The 5,723-nt window shown below is 43.5% G+C and overlaps 1 long non-coding RNA gene across 1 annotated transcript; it reads left to right on the forward strand.

Moving 5' to 3' along the window:
* Positions 1-419: 419 nt before the first annotated feature.
* LOC132094796 (uncharacterized) lies at positions 420-1,121 on the forward strand. Its single transcript, XR_009422400.1, has 2 exons — positions 420-542; positions 888-1,121. It is a non-coding gene; the product is annotated as an uncharacterized LOC132094796 (long non-coding RNA).
* Positions 1,122-5,723: the final 4,602 nt, after the last annotated feature.

The following is a 5,723-nucleotide window of genomic DNA, read 5'->3' on the forward strand; positions in this document are numbered from 1 at the left end:
AGAGTTATATCTGGCTACGGATTACCTCAGTTTTTTTTTAGAAGAGCGTGGTCTGGAAGCTGTTCATGGTTGTGCAGGTTTTAATGGACTCTTACGTAAGCTCGTTCTGCAGTTGAGTAAGAATCTGTTCATCATGTTGTAAGATCAGATGTGTCCATTTTGATTTAGGGAAACAGGAGAGATCAAAGTAGATTCTGCAGCATTACAAGTTAAAACGTAAGAAGAGTTAATAGACTTTTAAAATGACAAGATGCTAATTCATGAAGACAGAGTCTCCCAGGCCTTATCGATTTTTACCCACTTTCTAGCATCTTAAATTCATTAGATCATTCATTAGAGGCAAAGCAATCAGGTAAACAACATATCATTAGCAATTACATACTGTATCAGTCAGGAAAGCTGCTTGCACACATTTTTTTTGTGGGATGCTTACTGACGTACTCAAAACCTAAAACCAATTTGCTTTCAAACTCCTAGTTTTCGCTTTTTCTTCACAGGTCTCTTTTTACACTAGATCTGCACTTCGGCATGCTTGCATAAATGTAAGTGTCATGAGTCGGGTTTGAGTTTCTCCCTTTTTCTCCCTCTCTCTCTCTCTCTCTCTCTCTCTCTCTCTCTCGTCATTACTGCCACTTTAGCTCAGCTGTTCGCTATTACAATCAGCGCTCACGCTGATCATCTACACACCTGTTCCTTCTCTACTCTAATTCTCACTGCTATTTCCCTCTGCCGTTCCCTCTGCTTTCTGCCAGATTATTGTATACGCTAATGTGTTACTCAGCATCTCATTCCAAGCTATCCTCACCTTACTTATCGTCAGTTTTTCCTCAGTCTTTGTCTCGTTTGTGCTGTACAGTCCATGCTTGTCTTATCTGTTATCTGTCCAGTCCTCTTGCTGCCAGAGCTCGCCTGGTTACCTGCTATCTGTGCTGCTGAGTCTGCTGGTGTAGATCTGTGCCACCTGCTCACCGTAAGCCTTCTGACAAGCCCTGGACTTGTTCTCCCTTTGTGGACCATTTCTGTTCTGCCAGCTGCATTCACCCTCAAGAGCCAGTGCTTGGCAGTCTGCCTTTGTTCTCTATGTTTTCTACTGCTCTAATAAACTGTTTGTTTTCTGGCCATTTGCCTTTGGGTCCTCTGTCCTGCTCTGACAGAATAATCTGGCCAACATAGACCCTATTCGCCTATTCGCTCTGCTGTGGAGATGCAGGGAGCTTTATTGGGCAGACATGAGGAGGAGCTCTCAGCCACCAGACACACAGTGGAGAATCTCGCAACCAAGGTCACCGATTTGAACAGTCACATTAATTTCCTTCATCGTGAACAGTCGAGATCATCAACCTCAAGCTGCCCCATAGAGTCCAGAGTCCACAACCCCCCTTGTTATTCGAAGGAACCCGCTGAGTGTCGAGGCTTTTTTGACTCCGTGTGAGGTGGTATTCTCCCTTCAACCCTCTACCTATGCTGAGGACCGTGCCAAGGTGGCGTATATTATCTCTCTGCTGTCTGGTCGGCCGCGCGACTTGGCCACGGCTGTCTGGGAGTCTGGCGCAGCATGTTGTGAGAGGTTTGAGCTCTTCAAGGAGGAGATGGCCAAGGTGTTTGGTCACTCTGTTTATGGATGAAAGGCTTCTCATCTGTTGGCGGTGCTGCGTCAAGGGAAGCATTCCGTGCCCGACTACGCCATTGAGTTCCGCACTCTAGCTGCCACATCTGATTGGAACGAGCCTGCACTGGTTGCACATTTCCTGGAGGGGTTAAACGCGGCTCTCAAGGATGAGATTTATGCTTGCGATTTCCCTTCGGGCCTAGATCAACTGGTGGACTTGATCATTCGCTTGGATAAGCACTTCGATCAGCATCGTCGAGCACGCTGCGCGAATCCTGAGCCACCTGCAGTCCTGAAACCACCCCCTGTCTTCTATGAAGCTGCTCCATTTCATGAGTCTATGCAGGTGAGCGGGATACGGATCTCTCCTGCAGAACGCCAGCGGCGCATCCTGTACAAGCTCTGTATGTACTGTGGTCGTTCAGGCCACCTCGTCGCAGTTTGCCCATTAAAAGACGTCAGTAGGTTGGGGAATACTGGCGAGCGCCAGTTCTTTGTGGTACTTCGCTGGCCTGGTTCATCTGTTTCCTGTACGGCTCTCATTGACTCTGATGCTGAGGGAAATTTTATTGACGAGACTTGGGCGCTGGAGAGGAACATTCCGTTAATTGAACTCAAAGACTCCTCCACTATTATGGCTCTAGATGGCAGTGTTCTGTCAAGAGTTCATTGAGCCACCATTCCGGTGAGTCTCACCATCTCGGGCAATCACCAAGAGACTATTTCTCTTCTTGTTTTTCACTCTCCTGTAACGCCAGTTTTTTTTTAGGCCATCCCTGGCTTGTGCAGCATAATCCTCAGATTAATTGGACTGAGAGAACCATTTTGTCTTGGAATTTATCTTGATCATTGTCATGTCATGTCAAGTGTCTGGTCTCCGCTGTCCCTGTTGTCTCTTCTGTATCTGTGTTTTTTTTAGGAGGAACCTGTGATTTGTCACGTGTCCCTGAGGAGTACCACGATTTGTGGGCTGTGTTTGTCAGTCATTCACGGGTGGCTTCTCTCCCTCCTCATCGACCTAATGATTGCAGCATCGCGCTTCTTCCTGGTATCCATTCCATTGACTCCCATTCATTTTGGCATCATCCTGACAGCGAATAACTTTACATCTGAGGCATTTAAAGACTCCATTTGTCCATTAATTATATCTTACGTTATGGCCTGTAGAAGCAGTTTTTGTAGAAATAGGCTAACGATTGTGTCATAACCTGCGACTCTCTGTCGCACAGCAGAGAAATTACCGTATGGACAGGAGGAGAAGCTCGCAGACAAGCTTTTACTGTCTATGAGTCTATCGGGGGGATGTGGAGGCATAAAGTCAAGGGAGAAGCCCAAAGAGAGTCCATGAAAGCAACTGAACACATTTGTTTAACGACGTCTGCAAGATTCGGTGGGTGATTCAGATTTCTCTTGGCACAGCGATTAGAAGACTTACAATTGTCAGACAGGTTGCTCACGTGACATCTACGTCATCAAGCTCAGTTTGAGTCTGTGCAGTACGCTCGACCCCCAGGAAGTGTGTGCTTCTAATTGACTTCACTTGTCTCCGTTGAATCCAATGGGGTCGCTGTGTCCATTTCTTTTACTGTCTATGGATTATACTCATTATCCACTCCCGAATGCGAGGCTCTCGAGAAGTATCTTTCTGAGTCCCTTGCCGCGGGCACTATTGTCCCGTCCTCCTCTCCAGCTGGCGCGGGGTTCTTCTTCGTCAAAAAGAAGGATGGTTCCTTTCGTCCCTGCATAGATTATCGTGGGTTGAATGACATAATTGTTAAGAACCAGTATCCCTTACCACTTATGTTGTCGGCGTTCGAGATTTTGCAGGGAGCCAAGGTTTTCACAAAGTTAGATCTCCGCAACGCTTATCACCTCGTGCGCTTTAAAGAGGGCGACAAACGGAAGACTGCATTCAAAATGCCCTTAGGGCACTGTGAATACCAGGTTTTACCATTCAGACTGGTCAACGCTCCGGCCATTTTTCAAGCCCTCGTTAACAACGTTTTGAGGGACATGTTAAATATTTTTGTCTTCGTGTATCTGTATGACATTCTTTTTTTCTCCGTCTCTTGACGTGCATGTTCAGCACGTTTCATGTCAGGTCAGTCAAGTTTTTGGGCTCGGTTGTGTCTGCTGAAGGTATCAGTATGGATCCGGCTAAGGTTTGTGCGGTCATTGAATGGACGGTCCTTGAGTCTCGTACTGCGATCCAACGTTTTTTTGGGGTTCGCAAATTTTTTATAGACGATTCATCTCTAATTTTAGTCAGGTTGCCGCCCCCCTGACTGCGAGAGACAGTTTGTGGAGGTGGATGCCTCCGATGTGGCCGTTGGGGCGGTGCTATCGCAACGCGCTATCCACCTGTGCGCATTCTTCTCTCGCCGACCGAGCATAATTATGACATAGGTAATGAACTTCAAGCCATTCGCTTGGCTCTTGGTGAGTGGCATCAATGGCTGGAGGGTTCCAGTGAGCCTTTAGTTGTCTGGACCGATCACAGGAATCTCGAGTACAGTCTTCCAATCTTCAGTGTCACATGATCTTTCAGAAATCATGCTGATTTGGTGCTCAAGAAAAAAGATTTTATGCTGCATTTTATTCATTTATTTTTGTGAAAACTATATTTTATTCAGAATTCTTGAAAAAAGTTCAAAAGAACAGCATTTATTTGAAACCGAATTTAAAAAGGTCTGTCTTGAAGTTTAAGATGTTTGTGTGTGTTTAAGTGTCTCAACTTGGTTGGCAGACAATTCCAGTGTAAGACATCTGCATAAGAAGAGCTGGGGTGCCGAATTTCTGCAGAAATGTTCTCTGAGTCACCAAAGATCAGTGGTAACATGTCAAATCTAAGAATACTGATGCTATTTTATAGAAAATCATTCATTTGAGCCATGCTTGCTTCAGAAGTAACTTTTTAGGCTGAGCTAAATTTCTTCATAGACTAAACTAACTTTCAAGAAATTAGAAAGCTATAGATAAATTGTAGAAATTATGTTTTTAGGATGGAGGAGATTATTTAACTATTCTGTGTGTCCAATTGTGATTTGAGACAATCACTGATTAAGTGTTGTGCACAGTACTAAGAACAAACGGCAGATTCATTTTAATGTTTGCCTTTATTTGTTTAAACCCTTTCATTTGTAGATGGAAATTATGAGCCACAGGTCCCTGACATGGGGATGACATTGTCATACTATAACTGGTACTTCACAGTTAACATGCTTGCAGAACTGGATGATTATTGTTTGCCTCATCTGTCACTTTAATCATACATAGCATTTATTTCATGCTCTTTCTTATACATTGACTGCTGAATGATGATTAGAGTGACAGTATGAACTGAAAACCAAAATTTACACTAAACATTTTTTTTAAATACTAGTGATGGACATGGGATTTAACTAAATATTTTTCAATAATATTCATAATCAACACAGGGATGTTTGTGTGGGTAAATTAAACCAGTTTATTCACATGAACCTATTCATTATAATAATCCCAGTCTTTGCGCATTGAGGAAAAAGTACTCAGAACTGTATTCCACGTGGATTTCCAGTTCTGCCTAGTACAAAGATGGAAGTCAGCCCTGGAAAAACCAACATATGATTAATAGCTTAAAAATTTGCATCATTATCCAGACCTTCACAAACAGAAAGGCTGACAGATCCATATTAAATTGTTTAAATGGTCTCCTCATGTTTGCGTATAGACTAGATGGTTAAAGAGTGTCATTTTTGTTAGTACCAGCCAGTGAATGTCCAGGGTACCAAATCCTTCAGCCACGGTCTGAGCAGCAATTGGATTGTTGTTTTAGGATGTGTCCACAAGCTTATCTAATCTAATTGACTGAGATAAAGTAAAGCAAACAGCTCTGATTGTGTCAGAGTGGAAAATCTCATATTCTGTCAAATCAAATGTGACTTTATTCAAGTGCTGTCTGAATGGTGTTTGAGTGTCTAGAGATCTTGTTAATTACACTGAAAAGATGACTCAGCATCTATTATGCTTTTCTTTTACATTACTGTCCATGAAATAAACAGGCCTCCCATTTATCCATAGAGACATTGGCTGCTGCTAAGTATCAAGCATGCACTTGGTGAAGTAATTGGAGAAA

The sequence above is a fragment of the Carassius carassius genome, chromosome 19, assembly GCF_963082965.1.
Source record: "Carassius carassius chromosome 19, fCarCar2.1, whole genome shotgun sequence".
NCBI lineage: Eukaryota > Metazoa > Chordata > Actinopteri > Cypriniformes > Cyprinidae > Carassius > Carassius carassius.